At 47.7% G+C, this 22,761-nt stretch overlaps 1 long non-coding RNA gene across 11 annotated transcripts in view; it reads right to left on the bottom strand.

Moving 5' to 3' along the window:
- LOC106506702 (uncharacterized) overlaps positions 1 to 22,761 on the bottom strand; it is a 53,914-nt gene that overhangs the window by 22,382 nt on the left and 8,771 nt on the right. For 6 of the 11 annotated variants that reach the window (XR_014832490.1, XR_014832496.1, XR_014832494.1 and 3 more), the window contains 6 exons: positions 15,217 to 15,421; positions 11,409 to 12,397; positions 6,500 to 6,576; positions 5,652 to 5,785; positions 3,668 to 3,772; positions 1,212 to 1,350 (listed from right to left, as the gene is read on the bottom strand). This is a non-coding gene — a long non-coding RNA (uncharacterized LOC106506702). Of the gene's footprint in view, positions 1 to 1,211; positions 1,351 to 3,667; positions 3,841 to 5,651; positions 5,786 to 6,499; positions 6,577 to 11,408; positions 12,398 to 15,216; positions 15,422 to 21,139; positions 21,294 to 22,761 lie in introns of all 11 variants that reach the window. The other 5 variants (XR_014832492.1, XR_014832491.1, XR_014832500.1 and 2 more) reach the window with 3 other exon arrangements.

Genomic DNA, 22,761 nt, shown 5'->3' with positions numbered 1-22,761 from the left:
TCGGAGCTTTTGTATGAGACAGGGTTGCATCAGAGAGACACAGCCACCTGCTCCTGACTCTAGGGACGGGGGGTGGGGGAGGGCAGACACTAGGGCCTTCCGGGAGCCGGGTTGGGGGTGACTCAACTCTCCCAAGGGCACAAGTCTGATTTAATGGGTTATTTAAATATTTTTTACATCCAGAATGTATTAGTAGGAGTTCCCATTGTGGCTCGATGGGTTAAGAACTTGACTGTGAGGATGCAGGTTTGATCCCTGGCCTTGCTCAGTGGGTTAAGGATCGGGTGTTGTTGCAAGCTGCGGCATAGGTCCCAGATGTGGCTCAGATCTGGCATTGCTGTGGTTATGGCGCAGGTCAAGGGACCGGAGCTGTGTCTGCAACCTATACCACAGCTCAAGGCAAGGCTGGATCTTAACCCACTCAGGGAGGCCAGGGATCGAACCAGCATCCTCATGGATACTAGTCAGCTTTGTTTCCACTGCATCACAGTGGGAACTCCCAGCTCGGGTATTTAAATGGAAGGGTGGAATTTTGATCAGTAATCCTCAGAGACGTTATCAATAGAGGCATTTCTGAGGTTGCCTCTCCCACCCCCATCCTCCGTTTTCAGCTTCTGGTCTCTGCTGCTTCTCTCCAGCCCCTCCATCCGTGACTGCCGGCCCCCCACTCCCACAGTTTTCTCTGCAGCCCTGCCTGGCTTTGACATAGGCACAGGCCTCCAGCTGACCTGGCCTGTGGAAAGCCACACTGGGCTCTGATTCTGAGTAGAATCCTACCCCCTGACCCCACCCCAGGCAGGGCATTTCCTTTGGTTGAATGAAAAAACTCAAGAGAATGGCCATAGAGACCTCTGAGGGCAGAGGTGGATGGAGTCTGGCGAAGCTGGGCAGGGCCAGGGAATCACCCAAACACCCTCACCGCACAGCAGCTGGGGTGGCAAAGCAAGCTGCTTCCTTGGGTGCTAAACCCGCCACGTGTCTCCCTGCAGGGCCTTCCTCCCTCCTTGAGGTCACAGGGACACTGAGACCAGGGGACATCTGGAGTCCATTCGAATGGCATCAATCCCACATGGGGATGTTTTGACTGGACCCTTGGAGGGATTTCTTGTACATTAAACAGTGTTTATTTTCCAATAAAGATTCTGAAGTCAAGATTGCCATCTTGGCCTCTTCTAAGGGGACAGAGGAGCCAGAAAGCCTGCCCTGCTGACCTGAGGGTCTTTGGCTCTTCCAGTGAGGATGGTGGAAGCTTCGAGAAAGGGTATATCACCTTGCAGTTGCTCAGAACCCGAGGTTGAGCCAAACCCGCTCATGATACACAGTCTCTGTTGTAGCTATTCCACGGTGCCCCTGCAACACAAAAACAGCCACAGACAGTACATAAACCAGTAGGGCTGTGTTTCAATAAAACTTTATTTGTAAAAAGAGACGGTGGGCCACAGTTTGCCAACCTCTGCCTGTGGTATCCCAGTGTTTACCCTAAGACCTTGGACATGGTACGTGATCAGGAAATATTTGCTAATTTGATGAATGATTCTTGAGGTTCAGGAGCTGTGGGACCTTGAGCAAGACATTGCCTCCATTCCCTCCCTTGTAGAATAAAGAAGTTGGACCAGACAAGTTGTGATCATCTATTCCCAGCATGGCTGGGAATCTCAAGGTGCCCACAGTATTTCTGTATTATTTTTCTTATCTTAAAAAGGTCTCGTGTGTGTGCGTGTGTGTGTGTGTGTGTGTGTGTGTGTGTATGGGCACGCACATGTGTGTGCCCATGTTTGCGGGGCTTTATGCATTTTCTGGGTATTCAACTTCTTTGATTCAACTTTATATCACTATTTCTTTTTTTTTTTTTCCTTTTGCTTTTTAGGGCAGCACCTGTGGCATATGGAAGTTCCCAGGCTAGGGGTCAAATCAGAGCTACAGCTGCCGGCCTATGCCACAGCCACAGCAATGCGGGATCTGAGCAGCATCTGGGACCTACACCACAGCTCATGGCAACGCTGGATCCCCAACCCACTGAGCAAGGCCAGGAATCAAACCCACATTCTCATGGATCCTAGTCGGGTTTGTTAACCACTAAGCCATGAAGGGAACTCCCAATATATCACGAATTCTTTATCTTAAAGGTCTGGCCGTAAATTACCATGGGCCGCTGAACTTCGAAGTTCACAAGGGGACAGCTGAGCCATCTTCCTGTCCCCTGGTGTCTCTTTGACAGCGATGTAGTATCAGGCCGTCTAGTCATAAGTGTCAAAAATGTAAGTGACTTAAGCATTAAAAAAACGTATTGGCTCATGAAACTAAAAAGGCTGTGTATAATGTGGCTTCTAGGATATTCCACAGGGAAACTCTGGGGAGAGTGAGGTCTCTAAATTCAAACCTGGCTTTCCAGATATGTTTGTCAAGGTAGGAGAAGGAAAAAACAGGCTTAGCTTTGTTTATAAATTTTACAATTGAGCACATGGTACGTGGGCCTCCCTTTACACCCTTGTCCCGGGGCCCACGGACGGGCTGGCCCAGGGTGAGCTGGCCCTTGGCTACCATGGACAGCCCAAGACAGGCCACTGACGGCTCTGCCACACGCTGGCTGGGAGCCCGGGAGCAGGTGGCTTAGCAGTGCTCTCTCAAAAGGGACTCAAGAGAAAGCCTAAGTCTTGGGGTTATTGTGAGAAGCGAGGGAGATAACGTGTGCAAATGGACTTGAAGAAATCCTATACAACGTCAGGAACTATTATTATTACTGGAAGTGATTAGAGGCGGACGTGGTTTCATCACCCTCTCGAGAGACGGCGCCTGAAGCCCAGAGGATTCTGGGGAAAGCCTGACCCAAGGTGAACAGAGAAGAGCCGTGTGCAGATGGGAGATAAAGCAATGGGCTTAACGTGGTGGGAAATCTTAGGAGCTCTGTCAATATTTAGCTTGTCGACCAGATGTCAGCTGAGCTCTACCTGTGCTAGAAAGTTCTGGAAAAGGCAAGCCAAGCGCCCTGGTATCTGGCTTGAACCTCTCAGAAAAGAAGGGGGGGTCCTCTTTATGCTGTCCTGCCCCCCATCCCTGGGAAATCATGATCTGGATAGAGGCTTGGAGCCGTGTGCAGAGGTGGAGAAGAGTGTAGACAGGAAGAGAGAGGTCAGGAGTTCCCACGGATCCCACGTTGCTGTGGTTCTGGCGTAGGCTGGTGGCTACAGCTCCAATTGGACCCCTAGCCTGGGAACCTCCATGTGCCACGAAAGTGGCCCAAGAAATGGCAAAAAGACAAAAAAAAAAAAAAAAAAAAAAAAAGGAAAGAGAGAGGTCAGATAGAAGTGCAAGAGGGGGGAGGAAAAGAGAAGAGGGTGGCAGAGGGAGCAGAGTGGAGCTTTCTAGAGGTTTAGAGCTGGAAGGGAGTCTACAGATCCTGCCCAACCCCCTAGGAAGTGGAGACTCAGAGAGGTCGAGCAACCTGCCCAAGGACACACAGCTAAGCATTGGCCTGTGCAAAGACAGATAAGTCACCCAGGGCGAGAGGTCTGCAGGAAGTAAGAGGTAGGGGTGGACAGAAGACCCCCAGCCAGCAGGGTCAGCCAAGCTGGGGGTGAGGGTGGGGTGGGGCGGGGTGGAAAGGAGCTAACATTGACCAAGCACATGCTCTGTGCCACCCTCCACGCTGGCCCCTTTCCTTACTCACCCAGTGTTGTTCTTGGCTTATTCTTGGTCCACAAACTCAGGTAATTTTTTGCTTTTTTTTATTAAGCGCTTTCCTTTGTCTTTGAGCCACATGCATGGCAGCGAGCTGTAGGGAAAGTCAAAGTCAGTCCTTCTTGGTTCTCCCATCCAAGTCCTGTGCAAATGTCCTGTGGACTGGAATAGCTGGAGTTAGGGGAGGCCATTCTTCCCAGTCCACTGTCCCCTCTTGATGAGATGTCCTATTCCCATATGGTCCCTTCAGGACAGGAAGCCCCAGTCACTCAGGCCATGGTTAGGACACAAAACCTTTGGTGAGATTAGGGCCTAAATTCTCCAGGTGAGATTTGCAGCCATCAGCTCCGATGGGCAGATGTCAAAGGCACAGACTCTGGAGCCAGGCCACCTGGGTTCAAGTCACAGCTCTACCACTTATTAGCTGTGCAAACTTGGAAAGTAGCTTAACTTCTCTGTGCCTCTCTGGCTATGAAATTGAGTTAACAGTTTTGATGAGGAGTAAATGAGTGAAACCATTTAAAGTATCCAGGATAAGGCCTGGTATAGAGTAAATGGCAATAAATGGCAACTGGTACCAGCAAATGTCCCTTCTCTCTTTCCTTGGCTTCAAAGGACCCTCCCTCTCTCTTCTTATCCTCTGGACCCTTAGCAATGGGCTGTCCCGCCCAGCTGATAAGGACAAGAATACAGAGCCATTGGGGAACCGCATGGTCTGGTGTATGGGCTGGGTTTAGCTCGGTGCTTCATACGTGTTGCTCTCTTTTTCATATTTGTTATGATCACTGTTGGGATTCTGATAAGCTCAGGGATGGCAGCTGCCCTAGTAGATGAGAAAGTGCACAGCATAAGCACGGGGGTAACTGAGTATGTGACACCGCATGCCGAACACAGAGGAAGTGGAAGAGGAGAGGCAGGGTTGGGTGGGAGGCAGGGAAGAGGGATCGGGGAGGTGCAACTCTCCCGGCCTCCCAGAGTCTGGCCCTGCCTTTGAGGCCTGCTGGCCCTCCCTGGCCTCAGCTGGCCTTACCTCTTGCCAGTCTGGCCCCTCCCGCTGGCTTGCCTGGCCCCTGTAACGCTCTCGTCCCCTCCTCTCTGACCTCCCCTTGGTCTGCTGCTTTTCACTTGACCAGACCTTCTGTGACCTTGGCCAAACTGCTTCAGCTAAACCTGATTCCAGGTTCTAATGTCATTATACCTATTGGACAGGTCAGGAAACCCGAGCAGCAAGGGGCCGTGATCTGTCCCACATCCCACAGTAAGAGCAGGGACAGGAAGCTGACCTCAGTCTCCCGAATCTCAATCCCATGCTGCTTGCCTTTCCCAGCAAGAGAGTCTGTCTGGGTGATGGATGAATGCCTAGAGTCTAGACCAATGGATGATGCTGCCCTCCAAAGAACATGGGGCGATGTCTAGAGACATTTTGGTTGTCACAGCTGGGGGACAAGGCTGCCACTGGCATCTACTGCGTAGCAACCAGGAATGCTACTTAAATGTCCTACGATGCACAGGACAGCCACCCACCTCCGGCTGCAAAGAGTTATCTGGCCACAAATGATAATGAAGCTGAGAAACTCTGGTCTAGATTCATGTGCAGCTTTAAACCTTGGGCCCATAATTTAATGCGTATTCTTCTAATGTAAAATAGTGATAATACCACCAAGCTCATAGGATTTGGGGAGGGTTAAATGACCTAAGGCACAGAAAGAGCCAAATCTGGTGGTTGATGGAAAGCGAGCTGACTCTAAAAATGAGAGGGCAGGGGTGGGGATGGGGCCGGGGGTGCACCAGTGGGATTGGCTCCTGACATCGTCCCATAACTAAACTCCAGGAAGTGCAAAGGAAGACCACAATCCCCCAAACCAAGCCCAAGGGGCCACACTTGTCTCTAATAGAATTTTGAGTTCCTCCCCACCCCCTGTCATCAGCATTTGCAAATCCGAGTGTTAATTTAGAAGCAGAAACTGCATTACCTGTTCTCCACGCAGATCTGAGCTTCCATTTTAATTTGCCTTCATTATCTCTCTCTCTTATTAAGAACGGTAAATCTGTTTTGTGTTTTCATTATTCCATTAGCTGGAAGAAGCTCATCAGTAATGTGGGGGAGCTGCCAACATAAATAGCGCAATCTTCATGCAGGCGATGCAATAATTGACTTAAATCACTATTCTGTGGAGGCTGCAGCTCACAATTAGAGAAAGCGGCGTGATTTAAAAACGAGTTACAATTGATTGGATTTCAGGGGAAACCAGGTTGGGAATGTGTTAATTGCATTCCACCTAAACACCAGGTCTAAATGAAGCAGCCAGAGATTTAGGGAAATAACAAAATCTTCTCTAGAAATGGCCCCAAATTGCTTAATAGGATAGGAGAGATCTGATTAAAATGGGGGACTAATGGCCTGCTGTATTTCGGGGTGACGGGCTGAATTCTCATCTTAGAAAGTGATCCAGATAAGACAGTAACATTCCTCAGTCTGTTGCACGGCCTGGCTGAGTTTTGGGGGCAAATATCAGTGGCACTTTCTCCCTGTTAGAACCTGAGTCAGACCATGTCCTACCTCTTCTCAAAACCCACCGATGGCTTTCATCTCAATCCAGGAAAAGCTAAGTCCTCACAATGGCAGGCCAGATGCTACATGACCCACCCCATAAACTTGCCGGCCTTCTCACTCACCAGGGTGACCAAGGTCTTTTGTGGTTGACCCCTGCCTATGCCTCTACCCTTGTCTCATTATTTTTCTTTCCCAGAATGACTGAAAGATCCCTGATGGTTCCATGCTCTGCTGCACCTTTGCATATGCTGTCCCTCCTTCACTCACCTGGTTAATTCCGAAGCTCCCCCAGAGCTTACTTGGCTCATGCCCCTCTTCTTCTCCAATCTTTCCTTTTAAAGTTTCTAGAAATTCGTAGGGAAAAAAATGCGTAAAAAAACTTGTTTTATGTGATTAGCTTCCCCAGCTACCAGGATACTGGACCTTTCCTCTCATCCCCTCTATTACATAGATAAATGAGAACAGACATATTTACATCCAACGATTCTGCTTCCTGGTCACAGCTGATTGGTCCAAAGATGGCCTTGGAGCCAAATTGGACCAATCAGAGTCCTTCCCTGGGAATTTGGGATGTGACCTAATGATTTGAATCTCAGCCTGGCTGTGCTTTTATGTCTTTCTCTTTTGCCCTCTCTTTTTCTTTCTTAATCCTTTTGCTTAATTTCATCTTTATACATAATTTTACACGTGGTAACATGTGTTGTTTGGTTCCCTGTTCCTATTTCCTCCCACTTTCACCTGCGTCACTCCTGTGACCCAGCATGAGGTGAACTAAGCTTACAACCCCAGAATGTATCCTTTCAAACACTATAATGTGTCCTCATATTTATATTTACATTTATATGATGCATACAAATATATGTAAATGGTTGAGATTTTTTTCAAGAATTATTTGTTTTATAAAAATAGGATTATATTTTATACTCTTCTCTGCACCTTGTTCTCTTTCACTTAGTTAAGAATATCTCAGGAGTTCCGTGGTGGCCTAGTGGAATAAGGATCAGGTGTTTCACTGCTGTGGTGAGGGTTTGATCCCTGGCCCAGGAACTTCTGCATGCTGAGGGCGTGGCCAAAAAAGAAAAAAAAGAGTATCTCACAGAAACCTGTCTAGGTCAACTGATGAACCTCTAATTCTTTCCTTTTATTTTTTCAATGTAAACATGATCATGTCTTTATTTATTTGTCTTTTTTTTTTTTTTTTTTAAGGGCTGCATGGCAGATGGACTGGGGTGGCACATGGAAGTTCCAAGGCTAGGGGCCGAATCGGAGCTGCAGCTGCCAGACTACACCTCAGCCACAGCGATGCCAGATCCAAGCCGAATCTTCAATCTACACCATAGCTCACAGCAACACTGGATCCTTAACCCACTGAGTGAGGCCAAGGATGGAACCTGCAGCCTCATGGATGCTAGTCAGATTAATTTCCGCTGAGCCATGACAGGAACTCCCCCTAGAATTCATTCTTGCAAATGGTGGCCTGTTGGTCTGGGTTGAGTGTACACTGGAAGGGATGGCTACTATTTTCTGAGTAGAAGCAGAGAAAGTGGATCTGAAGATGCAGAGGGAAGCAGGGACCCATTGAGAAGCCACAGAGATAGCTGCCCTCCAAATCCGGGCTTAAATAGACCCTACCTACCTCCAGCCTTTGGCTCTGGGAGGCCGCATGATGTTTTTATAAGCAAGTGGCCCTGTGCAGGCTTAAACCGACTCAATGAGGATCAATTAGTTGTAACAGAGTCTCAACTAACATGGGTGAATCAGGCCTGATGCTTTATGGCTATTTGGGGCTCTTTGGGACCTTGGGTAGTAAGAGTGGGATTAGCCAACTTCTCAGTCAAAGACATGTTATCATAATTGGTCCAGACAAGGCCCAATCCTTGATTTGTTTGCATTTGTACATCTATTTGCCTTTATTCCATTCTGCACTTTCACCTCCTCCCACTGTCAGCTTTTATTATGTATAGATTCTGCCTAAAATATGCAAGCATTACTTTATGAGTGGGAATTTTATTTTATTTTATTTTATGGGCCCCACCTGTGGTATGTGGAAGTTGTTCCCCAGCTAGGGGTTGAATCAGAGCTACACTGAGGTCCACGCCACAGCCACAGCAACACCAGATCCGAGCCGCATCTGTGACCTACACTGCAGCTTGTGGCAATGCCAGATCCTTAACCCACTGAGCAAGGCCAGGGATTGAATACACATCCTCACAGAGACTAGTTAGGTTCTTAACCCGCTTCAATGGGAACTCTGTGAGCAGGAATTTTAAAATTACCTATGTGGCATTACTAGTTAGTTTCCCTCTTTTGTTTTTGCTTGTTGGTTTTGTTTTGTTTTTCACCCCGGGCTGAGAGAATAGGTTCAGTCATCCTCAGCTCATCACATTATCATCCTTGGCGATGCAAGATCCAGCTCTTGTTCTAGAAATTCATTTAGTGCTTCTCATCTCCGTTCCCCACTGCCCTCCCTCCCTTTGGCATGTTTGAAATGTATCCTGTTTGTATGTGCGTTTTGCAAAAGATATACAACTGCTTTGTGTGCCATGTTCTGAACTTCTGTCAGCAGTGTCCCAGCATGTTTTTAGACCTCTCTCCATGTTGCCATGTGCTCTTCTGGGGCATTGCTTGTAACTGTCTCCTAATCTTCTTTGGTGCGCATCTGGCACATTTTACTCACTGTTAAAGAATAATTCCGAGACACTTAGTTATGTGCACGCTGCTGTTCATTCTCACATGAGGAAGACTCTTGCTCTTAGACGGCTTTAAGGAACTAAAGCCAAAATCGAATCTCTAAGTGAGAGGAAAGAAAGCAAACTGCAGGTGGCTGGAAACAGTGAGCTTGTTTATGAGAAAGAATCTTACCAGTGCCAGCGAATCTTACTTTTGCAGGGGCAATGGGATACATGGATTATCTGGTATCTGGTGAACAGGTCCGTGTGAAATTGTCTTGAGTCATCAAGGAGAGGAAGCAAAGAGCCGCTTTGGCTGCTCACGGATTTTCTGGAAACCTGAAGGGTATGACTGTGGAGGACCTGTGCCAGGCTGTCTCTACCATGAGCAGCTTTCCATGGGCACCTCTACCCTGCATGGCTGGGCAGGCGCCATCCTCCCACAGTCACTGGGGAGGAACACCCAGGTCCTGTCTCCCCCAACCTTATCACCGACTACATCCAAACACGTGTGTCCTCTGCAGGCACCTTGCGGGGCTACTATGCATTCTCAGCAGGTGTGATATTGCCCCCAAGGGGGCAAGAATTGACTGTTGGGGGGGGGGGCTGGAAAAAAAAGAACTCCTTTTTAAAAAAATTGAGGTAAAATATACATAGAGTATAGGAGTTCCTGTTGTGGCTCAGCAGATCAAGAACCGGACTAGTATCCATGAGGATGTGGCTTCGATCCCTGGCCTCACTCAAGGGGTTAAGGATCCAGTGTTGCCACAGGCTGAGGCATAAGTTGCAGATGCGGCTCAGATCTGGTATAATGGCTGTGGCTCGGCTGGCAGTTGCAGCTCTGATTCAACCCCTGAACCAGACAGAAACTTCCATATGCCACAGGTGCAGCCCTAAAAAGGAAAAAAAAAAAAAAAATCCATAGCGTAACTTTACCATCCTAACCATTTTTAAGCATATGGTTCAGTGGCATTAAGTACATCACACTGTTGTCCTACCATCACCATTCTCCAACCTTCTTCATCCACTAAAATGGAAACTCTGTACCTGTTCAACAATAATTCCCCATTTGTCCTCCCTCAGTCCCTGCAACCACCTTTCTACTTTCCGTTTCTATTAATTTCACTTCTCTAAATACCTGACACATGTGGAATCACACTATTTGTCTTTCCGTGATTGGCTTATTTCACTTAGCATAACATCCTTGAGGTTCACCAATGTTGTGACCTGTGCCAGAATTCTCCTCCTCTTGAAGGCTAAGTAATATTCCATCTTATGTTCGTACCACATTTTTTTTATCCACTCATCTGTTGATAGATGCTTAAAAATCTTAACTTCTTATTTTTTGGCCATGCTCAAGGTGTGTGGAAATTCTCAGACCAGGGATCAAACCCGTGCGTGCCACAGCAGCAATCTGAGTCACGACTGTGACAATACCAGATCCTTAACCTGCTGAGCCACTAGGGAACTCTGTAGATATCTTAACTCTTTATATATAAAGCATAATCAAACCTATGGCACATAAATAGACAGAGTATATATTGTGTCTTTGTGATATTAAAATTTCATTGGGAGGAGGAATTTAGGAAAAATGCCCAAAAAGCCTCCTTAAGGAAAAATACTGACTATTGAAATTTGAACTGGATAATTCTCTGATGTGGAGGATTGGCCTGTGGATTGCAGGATGTTTAGCAGCATCCTTGGCCTCCATCCATTAGATGCCAGCAGTACACTCCCACAGACACTGCCACGTGTCCCCTGGGGTGCAAGATTGTCCTGGCTGAGAATCCCTGCTCTGGGCTCTGGCAGGTTGCCCTGAGAGCATGCGCAGAGTTATCTTCTCCAAGTGCTGCCACACGGCTCTCCCAGTGGCCATCCTCAGTGGAGCATCACTGTTGGGGAGAACGCTTTGTGGAGGAGCCTGCGTCAAAGCATACAGTGGCCCCAAGGCTGGAAGACAGGAGCCTTGCCAAGTTTGACACAGAAAGCCAGGATTTCTTGGCCCAGAGTCCCTGTGACCTCTGGGTCACCCTTCCCTGCTGTGTGGGTCCCTGGTCATGTTCCTGGGTGTCAGTCTCCAGAGGGCACTTTGAATGGACAGAGCTCAGGTGTTTGCCTCTATCAATACCCCGTCCCTCCCCCTGCAGCCACTTTTTCACCCTTTCTGAGCACACCCCCCTTCCGCACCCCTAGGGGTTGTTATATCTTCATTCCTTGAACTGTCAAGTATTTATTAAGCATCTCTTAGGTGCCAAGGACAGTGCTCGCCTCTGAGACATGATCGTGAATAAGACCAGCCAGCTCCCCACCCCAGCCCCACCCAAGAGCTTGCAGAAGCCTGGGGGTGCTTGGACAGCTGCACCCCCTCCAGTTTGGGCAGTCAGGGCAGGAATTCGAGAGAAGGGACGTGGAAGCTGAAACCTCTAAGGTAAGCCCAACCTGTTTCCACACCCTCTGAATAATGGCGACAGTTATGACTATGGTATTACCCTTGGGTGAATATTTACCATCTGCTGCCACTTCTCCACCTTCCAGTAGTTTCCTGCTCGCTGGAGGAGATGCCAGGGTCCTCGTTGACTCGAAACGTGGTTAAGTCATCTGCCCCTGTCCTCACATGTCTCCCAACCCATCTTCTAACACTTTCTCCTTACTCACTCCTTTCAGCCACACTGGTCTTTCAAAAGACCACTTGCTGATCTTTCACACGCAATCGGGCGTGCTTCTGCTGTGTTGTCCTACCATCGCCATTCTCCAGAACCTTCTTCATCCACTAAAATGGAAACTCTGTACCTGTTCAACAGTAGTTCCGCACGTGTCCTCCCTCAGCCCCTGCAACCACCTTTCTACTTTTTGTCCCTATTAATTTCACTGCTCTAGGTACTCGACATATGTGGAGCCGTACAGTATCTGTCTTTTTGTGATTGGCTTATTTCACTTAGCATAACATCCTTGAGGTTCATCCATGTTGTGACCTGTGCCAGAATTCTCCTCCTCTTGAAGGCTAAGTAATATTCCATCTCATGTTCGTACCACATTTTGTTTATCCACTCATCTGTTGATGGTATGTCTCTGCCCGTACTTCTTCAGGTCACCTGCAATACGCCCCTTCCTCACCTCTTCAGGCTGATGCTCGATTGTCACCTTCTTGTCATTCTATCAACTCTTATCATCCTTCTTGCCAACTCCACCTGGGACCACTGCTTTGCTTTTCCTTCCTGTTCATCATTCTCTAATATGTCCCCTAGTTTACACAGTTATCTTGTCTGTCTGTCTGTCTCTCCCTGTAGAAATTAAATTCTGCAAGAGACAGGATTATGGATCATGTTCCCTGATGTAGTCCCAGGGTTTGCCACCAAGCCTGGCAATTGTAGGTGCTTGAGAAATGTGATGAATTGGCGTTCCCTGGTGGCCTAGCAGTTACGGATTCGACGTTTTGTCATTGCAGTAACGTGGGTTCGATCCCTGACCCACGGACTTCTGCATGTTGTAGGCACAGCTAAAAACAAACAAAAACAACAACAATAAACACACAAGCTAAAACCCCGTGCCTTTAAGAAAGGAATGTATATTTATGTATGATTGGGTCACTTTGCTGTACGGCAGAAATTAGCACAACATTGTCAATCAACTATACTTGAATAAAAAGAAAGAAACGCTGAATCAGTGAAATGCATGTCCTCCTCACAAAAACTCTTGTCATTCCATTAATACGTCACAAAACTCGACATGCATATGAATCACTTGGAGATCTTGTGAAAATGTAGATTCTGGATCCGTGGGTCTGGGGTGGGGTTCAAGGTCCTGCATTTCTACAGCTTCCCAGGGGATGCTGTACTGCTGGTCCTTGGACTGAACAGCAAGGAGTCAGCCACAATGACAGTATCAACGTTACAGATGAGGGAACCAGCTCAGAAAGCTTTACATTTCTAAAGGCACCTAGCTTTGGGAGATGGGCTGAGTTTGAAGTCTCCCAGATGTTAAGGGATCACCCTATTCTATTGCAGACCCCAAAGGCTGAGAAGGGTCCCCCAGGTGCTTGCAAAACTGAACTTTCCCTGAACTTCCTACGTGAGACTATTGTGGGTGCCAACTTGGGAACAGCACAGTGAGGCCTGTCCTGTGGCATAATCCCCAGCCTGAAGTGGGGCTAATTTATTCTAATTCTCTCCATGCTCTTTTATTTCAACTCATTAATTAAAATTTTAAATGAAAGTATAGTTGGTTTACAATGTTGTGTCTCCATACTCTCATTAAGCTCTCTTTTGAGCTTAAGGAGAGCACACACATTTGCGTGTGTGTGTGTGTGTGTGTGTGTGCGCGCGCATGTGTTGGGAACCTTCCAGAGAGCTTTCTTGGCTTGTTGATCATGAAGAGAGCTCTCTCCAGGCCTAACCTTGCACTTAGTGAGTGTGAGCTGGTAAACTTGATAAGCAAATTGGGGGGCAGTTTGCAGCATCATCTCATTACAAGGTCAAGGGCCTTGATCTTCCTCTTACTGGTTCCCCGAGCTCCATTGGAAATCCAGGGACAAAGGCAAAGGTGGCCTCTAGTCCAGAGCATTCTCATTCTCTGGTTCCATCTGAACTCAATATCGCAGCGAGAGACTTTCCAGGGCGGTGCTCTCACATTCCCTCTCAGCTCTTACCACCGGCTAATTACCGAGACTGCTATTCCCAAATCGAACTAGCTTCACCCACGATCAAAGCACCGTCTCTCTCGCTCGGTCAGATCTATACCACAGCCCGCCCTGCTGCCCCCACGCCCACCCTAGCTGCCAAGCTCCTGGGCCATCACTGCATTTCCATTTCCTCCCATATTGACTGCATCCAAGCTCGTCCCCCAAACTGAGGGCTGGAATCCTATTGCTGGTTTCTCTCACAAGCAGGCCCGTGGTTAAAGTGAAGTCTGGCAGATTGAGGGCTCATAAACTCAACCCCAATGGGGCCATGCAGGTAATGTAAAGAGGACAGGTGCCGTAGATGGGAAGGTAGTTCCTGGAGAGCTCAGGCCAAGCTTCTAAAAACGCAACAGAGGGAACTTCCGTCGTGGCTCAGCGGTAACCACCCAACTAGGATCCACGAAGTTGTGGGTTTAATCCTTGACCTCACTCAGTGGGTTGAGGATCTGGCACTGCTGTGAGCTATGGTGTAGGTCGCAGACGTGGCTCTGATCCTGAGTTGCTGTGGCTGTGGTGTAGGCTAGCAGCTGTAGCTCCGATTCAACCCCTAGCCTGGGAACTTCCATATGCAGCAGATGTGGCCCTAAAAAGACAAAAAATAAAATAAAATTAAATTAAAAATAAATAAATAAAAATAAAAAGGCGAGAGTTCCCGTTGCGGCTCAGCAGAAATGAATCTGACTAGGAACCATGAGGATGCACGTTCGATCCCTGGCCTTGCTCAGTGGGTTAAGGATCCAGTGATGCCGTGAGCTATGGTGTAGGTCCCAGACGCGGCTCAGATCCCTCATTGCTGTGACTGTGATGTAGGCTGGCAGCTGTAGCTCTGATTTGACCCCTAGCATGGGAATTTCCATATGCAATAGATGTGGCCCTAAAAAGACCAAAAAAAAAAATTACAATTAAAAACAAATAAAAAGGTGACAGAGCTCCATCGTGGGGTCTGACTGCCATAAGGGGCAGCCCTGTGTGGCCAGATCTAAACTTCTATGTGAACACTTATTTACATGAGCTCTCCCGATGGTGAAAGCTGGGCATGGATCAATTAAGCAGGCGTGACAGCCAATTCAATCCTCTAGGGCCACCAATTTATGATCTCAGCTTAGAAAACTGGGGAGACATAAACTCTTCCAGCTGAGGAACCCTGTTATCAGTCAGGGTTCGAGGACAAAGTGGGGACATAATTAAATGGGGTCCTTTGAAGGCAGACTTTCTACAAAGTCTGGGTAGGTTGGAGGGAAACCAGAAGGAATCGTGCCCCTGACACAGGGGTTCTGTTGTCACTCTGAGGCCTGGAGGTGATGGAAACCTGGATGAAGAGCCATGTGGAGAGGCCACTTCGCAGGGCCATGACCTTGGGTAGAGGGAAGCAGGATAAAGCGCCCTCCCATTGCACTAAAACCCTCCCATTGGCCAAACCCACCAGAACCCACCCAGCTGTGGGAGCCCATTGGCACAGTCCATGCAGGTGGGCCTCCTGGGCAGAAAGCAGGGTGGACAAAAGTGACGTCAGCAAAAACCCCATGTCATGGTCACACCTGGCGATTGCCACAGCCAAAGCCATTCCTTTTGACCAAAGGAACAGAGGCCTCTGTGTCAATGTCACCTCTCAGTGTTTCTGTATTAATTACTCTTACCCTGCTAATCTTATACTTGTCCTTCAGCTGTGGCCCATCCTGTGTCTTCCTGGTCCCAACCTCGGACCTGGGTTCTGATTCTTCAGGTGATACAGAGATAGAAATGAGCCGTGATGTCCGCCATCCTGAGTTCAAAGGTTGGGTCTGCTGCTCACCAGCTGTGTGATGCTAAGCGAATCAGCTTCTCTGAGCCTCAGTTTCACTTCTGTAACGATAACAGGGGAAGATAACAATCCTTCCATTAGAGATGACAGTCAGATGGTTCTGGTACAGTGCCTGGAACTTCACAGGTACTCAGGAGAGTTAGATGCTATTATTTGTAACATTTCTGCTTCTCTCTTTATTTGCTTTATCTTGGTTAAGACCATGTCTCTTTGACCCCTTCTCCCACCTAGCTCCCCCCAGCACTCAGATTACCTTTCCTTCCAGCTCATCCTGGGCCCCTTTCTCCTTGGAATGCTCCCCTAATTAGAGGGCACGGTTCCCAGCTGCAACCCCCAACCCCACTTCCAGGACAAAATTCTCTCTCTTGCAACTACTCACGTTGTCAGATTACTGACATCTATTTCCCTACTTGCAGAAATCTCCCTGATTTTGACACAAGAAAGAATCCAAGAGTACTGTACACGAAGATGTTCTTTTCTTTCATTTTTAAAAGTTTTGCCGGAGTATAACTGATGTACAATGTTGTGATAATTTCTGCTGTACAGCAAAGTGATTCAGTTATACACAGACACAGATCCATTCTTTTCAGATTCTTTTCCCAGTTAGGTTATCACCGAATATTGAGTCAAGTTCCCTCTGCGGGCCCCCACGGACCATCCAGTCCATGCACAATAGTGTTCACATGCCAATTCCAAACCCCCAATCCCCCCCGGCCCCCCTCCCTGACCTTTCCCCTTTGGTAACCATACGTTCGTTTTCTGTCTGTCAATCTGTTTCTACTTTATAAATAAATTCATTCGTATCATTTTTTAAGATTCCACGTATAAGTGATATCATATGATGTTTGTCTTCCTGTCTGACTTACTTCAGTTAGTATGATAATCTCTAGGTCCATCCATGTTGCTACAAATGGCATTATTGCATTCTTTTTTATGGCTGAGTAGTATTCCATTGTATATGTGTACTGCAGATGTTCCTTTCTGTGTTATTTATCATTCTGAAAAGTTAGAAACAATCTCAATGTACAAGAATACATGAGCTGATCAGGACTCAGGATGAGGGCACAACCCAGTGACAGATTATGTGGTCTTCAGAGATGACATCCATGAAGAGTTTGCAATACACAGAAAATGAATACAATATGATGAAGTGAAAAAGGCAGGATTTGGAATTGGAGCTGTATAGGGGGAGCTGCCTGTGTGTCTATTATATGCAAGAAAACTCATATTCCCATATTCCCTTGATCAAAAACATTTAAAAGGAAAGAGGAGGGAGTTCCTGCCGTGACACAGTGGGTTAAGAATCTGACTGCACCTGCTCAGGTCACTAAGGAGGTGCAGGTTCAATCCCCAGCTCAGCTCAGTGGGTTAAAGGATCAGGTGTTGCCACAGCTGAGGCTTGAATTCAATCCCTGGGCCTGGAACTTCCATATGCCAGAGTTATGGCCATAAAAAAAGTTAGAAAAAAAAAGAAAGAGAGGAAAACATTATTTAAACAGTGTAGGCAGTTCCTCTAATGATGATTGGCCACTAATTGAGTGTAGAGTGGGGCTGAGACTCTGGGGGGACAGCTTTGGGTCCCAGTTCTCCTGAGAGCATCTCACCCTGAATTAGCCTTGCTCTCCAGCAGCTCAAGATATGGAATTTCCAGGCAACATGGTTTTTAAAAGCAAGCCAGCTACTCTGTGTGTAGAACCATTGGGGAGCTACTTAGCAGGTTTTGTGGGCATTTTTGCAGTTTCTCTCCAGAGGCTTTTATCTTGATAACTTAACTCCTGTGAATAGGATGACTCTACTATAGAAGTTAAAACAAAAGCCTGTAGGAGTTCCCAACGTGGTGCAGCGGAAACAAATACGACTGGAAACCATGAGGTTGTGGGTTCGATCCCTAGCCTCACTCAGTGGGTTAAGGATCTGGCATTGCCTTGAGCTGTGGTGTAGGTCACAGATGTGGCTTGGATCCGGCGTTGCTGCAGCTGTGGTGTCAGCTAGCGGCTACAGCTTCGATTCACCTGGGAACCTCCATATGCTGTGGGTGTGGTCCTAAAAAGACGATGAATAAATAAATAAATAAATAAAACAAAAGCCCATATATACAAAGAAGAGAAGGAGGATGAGGAGAAGGGGAAGAAAAAGGAGAAGAAAATGCACTAAAATCCTACCACTGGTTGGCTATGAAAGGAGAAGTGTGGGTGAATTTTTTCCTACCTTCTCTTTCATTCATTGACAAATATTTCTTGAGCATCTACTGTGTGCCAGACCCTATTCTATACGTTAGGGAAAAAAGCGGTGAATAAAAAAATTGCAAAAATCCTGGGTGGGTGGAGACAGACCATAAACACCCACGTAAGTTAAGTGTGAAGCAGGTTGGAGCTTGGCACATGCTTGGGAGAACAAAACAGAACCGGACGGGGGGCCAGGGATTGATAGGTTTGGGGTGGGGGGTTCAAGTTCAGGCAGTGTGATGAGAAGCCTCAATGAGGAGGTGGCTGCTGAATAAAGATAGGGGGGAGAAAAGGGAGTGAGGGTATTTGGGGGAAGAAGGAACAGCAGGTGCAGGAGTGTGTAAAAACTTGCAAGGTGGCCCGTGGGGCAGGAGCAGAGACAAAAAGGGCGTGAGTCCTCTCTAAAAGGGAGCATAGAACTTGGCTCATGGAAATAAAAGCCCTTTATTATATTTAAAGGAAGAGAAAAAGAGATGGAGGGGGAAAGGGAGGGAAGACGTCTCCTTTCTCTGGACCACAAAGAACTGATGGTTTTCTCCTCGTGATCAGTTCTGCATCCACACAGTGGACAGCTTCCCGCGAGACCTGAGTATCCCTTCAGGTCTGCCTTTCCCTGGGTTAGCACACGCTTATCACGTGACCAGAGTGGGAGATGCCTATGCTCTCAGGACAGCGGGCTGCACCCTCTTCTGTCCTCAACGTCCCCCTACCTGCAGCCCATGGGCAGGTGGAAAAGCAGAGACAAATATGAGCAGACCTCTCTGACCACCGCACACCCTTCAAGGGCACCTGGGGGGGGGGTGATGCCAGCCCTGGGAGGAAACTGCCAGTAAAGATCCAAGGTGCTAATAAGAAGGCGCCTATCCATTAACTTCACCCAAAGGGAAGAAGATCTTTTTTTCAATTACTGGTAACGGGAAACAAAATGGTGGGAAATCACGAATGACCATCTTTTTAAGACAGCCCTGGGGCCACTTCCAGTTGACCCTGTGCATTAACCCAGCAGGGAAATTTTTTACTCCGCTGCTCCCTCCTGTGTCCTTAATAGCATAAAATAAAAAGATTTTAGCTAAGATTTCATTCTGTGAATCAATTGGCAAACCACACTAGACTTCACGGGGCATTCTGGCCTCAATCTAATGGAAATTATTATATCTTCAACGAGAATATCAATACGAAGTTGGATCCCATAGCACAAAGCATATACAAAGGATTTCATTTCTAATGGAAATCTCTGGCTTCCTCTTGCTTTGCTTAACCCAGTACCTGCCAGTGTCTCAAGCACAGGTTGGGAAAACAAAATCCAAAATCCTTGCCATGACCACACAGCCAGAAAGTTCTGGCCCCTCACTTGTTTCCACATGGGTCTTTGTTCTGCTGCTCAAACCCACCAAGGGCAACCCCTGGGCCTTTGCACTTTAAGTTATCTCTGCAATGCATTGCCTTCTGCTGGCTTTCTCTTTTTCAGTCTAAAATCTTCTAAAATCTTCAACTTCAAAAATCCTCTGCTCAGGGAAGTTGGTCTGAACCACAACCCTCTCCGATTATTCACTCTCTCTTCCTGACCCATTGCAACCATGATTACATATGTTTACTTAATGTTTCTGCTGCTTCTGCAGTGATGGGGTACATAATGTACGGTCCTCTTTGGTATCCTTGGAGGACTGGTTCCAGGACCAGCCGCGGACCTCAAAATCCAGGGATGCTCACGTCCCATGGTGGGCCTTCTGTAGCTGTGGTTCCGCATCTACAAATTCAACCAAACTGGGTCGTGTATGAAGTTTGCCATCTGTGAGTTGGCTGACTCCGCGAAAATGGAACTCGTAGATTGGGAGGCCTGGCCAGCTGTAGTAGTTTTAGAGGTGGTCAGTTTCATCAAGAATTTATTCTCCACGGGTGATCCCCGAGTAAGGGATGAGAGACCACACTCCAGAGGCAATGACTTCAATGTCTGGCAAACGCCAGGGTCATTGCTAACTGACACAATGACTGTTAGATGTAAGTGGTCGCTGGTGAAAGTCCTGGCTGATGATTAGCAAAGTCGGTGTTAGAAACGTGTTCTTTTCAGCGACTTCAGGGCTATTTAAGGTAAGCAGGTGGGAGAAAATACTTCATAGCAGTTCCCTGCCCTTGTGTGAACAGCGTTTAATAATCTAGGGCTGTGGCTATTTGATACAAGAGCTACAAGGCACATGGTGGCTGTTTCAATTTTGATGTAAATAAGCCAAAATTCAAAGAAACCTGAAAATTCAGTTCCTCAGTCACATCAACCGAATTTCAAATGCTCAGCAGCCATGTGGCTGGGGGCTAGTGTAGGACAGCCTGGAATAAAACATTCTGTGGTTGCAGAGGGTGCGACTGGAGAGAGCTGATCCGGGGGCGGCATCCTTGACCATCCTAGGTTTGATCCCTAAATGGCTTTGATCCTGACCCCCATGGACGGGAGACAAATCCTGCTGCTGCAACATTATTGCCTTTACCCCAGGAAGCCTTTTGTGCAAAGCGTTTTCTGAGCCTCAAAAAAGAGAAGGATCTGGCCGTCCATTAAGCCTCCAGACCAGCTTGAATAGGTATTTTCTGCTGCCTGTTAATAAATAACAATCTGTGTAAGCTGGGTGTGGTCAGAGACTTGCTTTCATCAAGACCTGGATGCCAGCTGCCAGCTGCTCCATTTACGCTTGCAGTCACTCAGTAAAGATTTACTGAACACCTACTATGTGCCAGAAACCTTTCTGGGTGTTGCGGACACAGCAGGGAACAGTTAAGCCCTTGCTGTCATGCCGATTACATTTTTGGTCCTGCGGAGGTGGAAGAGATGAGGGAAGTGACAATATGCACAAAACATCTTGAAGACAATCAGGCAGCCTGATGAGGCACAGGGTGATGCAGCAGGGCGGGCGTGGAGAGAGTTTTTAGTGGTGCACATAGGACACCACAGCAAAATCTCTGTCCTCGAGGCTGGATTTCCTCCACTGAGAGTCCCTCTGCTGTCCCAGGCTCCCAGATGTCCCCACTGGAAGGAAAGGGCAAGTTCCTTCACCCTGACCCTGCCACTAACTTGCTGTCACCTTAGCAAGGTCACGGGCCCACTTGGGTTTTCCATCTGTAAATGGAAGGCGTGAGACCTGCCGATATTCAAACCAGGAGCTGGGACCCATTAAATAAGTCATGCAATCAAGTTGGGGGTGGTGATGGCCATTAAAAAAAAATGAAATAGAAAACAATCAAAAACAGCAGAGTGTGATGAGCAGAGCATGAACAAGGGTGAGGACAGTTTCTTGTAACTTTCTTGTTTGTTTGTTTTTGCTTTTTAGGGCCACATATGGAGGTTCCCAGGCTAGGGGTCGAATTGGAGCTGTAGTTGCCCGCCACAGCCACAGCCACAGCCACACAGGATCCGAGTCATGTCCATGACCTACACCACAACAAAGCCAGATCCCTGACCCACTGAGCAAGGCCAGGGATCGAACCCACAACCTCATGGATACTAGTGGGATTCGTTTCACTGCACCACAATGGGAACGCCTTCAGTACCTTTTGTGTGCTCTTGTGCTCAAGGAAGGACTGGGTCACCATGTCAATCGCAGCTCTTATCATGGGCTGCCGTCGAAACAACTGGAACATTCCGCACTAGATTGCCTCTGTGGGCTTTCAGATTCTAGCAGACCACAAATTCCTCAGTCTTAACCTGGAGGACCAGACAGTTTAACAACATGCTCCTGAGCGGAGTGGAAATTGAATCAGGGAGTGTGTTCTGAGCAGACATCGCCTACACTTTTATTACTCCCAATATGCAAAAATCACATTAAGGCTACGTTGAAAAACCGGTAATATTGCAGGAGGCTTGGTATTTCCTGAGGATCTGTTCCTACACTTCCACCCACCATGGTCTGAAACTCTGAAATCCCTCTCTTGGGGGGAGTACAGCCTCTCAGCCTCCTTTCCTCCCATGGTTTCACTCTAAGAGTTCTTCCCATCATCCTAACTCATTCATCCAGGCATTGAACAACCCCTGAGCGTTGCTATGGGCCAAAACCGTTTTCGGTGCTAGGGATTCAGGTGGTGAACGGAAGGACGAGATCCCTTCTCAGTTCGGGGCAGTGGGGGGTGGGGTGGGGGGGGTGGCTGGTGGAACATGACAGCATGACAAGACAGCACGACAACTTTCAGGTGGTGACAGGAGCTATGACAGAAACCACCAAGGTGATGGAGGTGAGGGTGACAGGGGCGGGGGGGCACCTTCAGACAGGGTGACCAGAGAAGACCTCTTGAGGAAGCTGCCATTTGACTCGAAGGGCCAGGAGCTGGGGATGGGCTGGGGGGGAGAGTGCAATGGAGAGAGGGGACAGAGAGTGCAGAGACCTAGAAGTGACCCCCGCTCCCCCCACCTGGCTCCCCTGTTTCCCAGTAGCTTTGTACGGACCTCATCTGCCTTCCTGCCTAGTCTAGACCCAGAGTGAGTCAAGTTTTAGATGCAACACAATGGCCCCCATCCCTCTCCATCTGTAGCCTTTGGGACTCTTAATAATATGCTATCTTGTTAAGCTTCTCAAGGACCCTGGGGAGGCATCTACTGTTTATCCCCATTTTCCAGATGTAGAAACTGAGGCTCAAAGAGGACACCTGAGTTGTCCAAGGTCATACAGCTTATATGGCGGTGGAACTGGAGTGGGGGAGGCCAATTCAGTCGGATTTAGAAGCTCATAGAATGGGTTTCAGCTGGAACCTCATTGCTATTTGACAAATTCTTAAGTCTCCTCTTATTAAACCCCTGCGGCTATTGGGTTTTTCTCCTTTGCCTGAACTGATTGACTCCTGGGAACTCACTGTTGACAAGAAATCTGAAGCTGCCCCTGAGGGCAATGTTCATTCACTCAAGAAAGATTTATTAGGCCCCTACTGTGTGCCAGGCCCTGTTTTAAGCACTGAGCTTTTCCAGTCCTTGCAGACCTGACATTTCAGTGAAAAGACACAAACAGCACATTAAATTAATAGGGAAATCATAACCTGTGTTAGAAGGTAAGAAATGTGGCAAGCATGGAAAAGGGGAGCGACTGCAGCTGCAAATAAAAGAGTTAAACCCCATTCTCTGGGTGGATGGGCATCAGAGAAGGCAGATGGAACAGGAGTTGGGGCTCACTGGGGCTCAGAGATGA

Source organism: Sus scrofa, chromosome 17 (genome assembly GCF_054392235.1).
Source record: "Sus scrofa isolate SSC_HxYL_T2T_F1_AM1 chromosome 17, Sscrofa_HxYL_maternal_Yorkshire_Landrace_v2.0, whole genome shotgun sequence".
NCBI classification, from domain to species: Eukaryota; Metazoa; Chordata; class Mammalia; order Artiodactyla; family Suidae; genus Sus; species Sus scrofa.
Note: the sequence above shows the minus strand (reverse complement) of the source record. Positions and strands in the feature narration are given on the sequence as shown.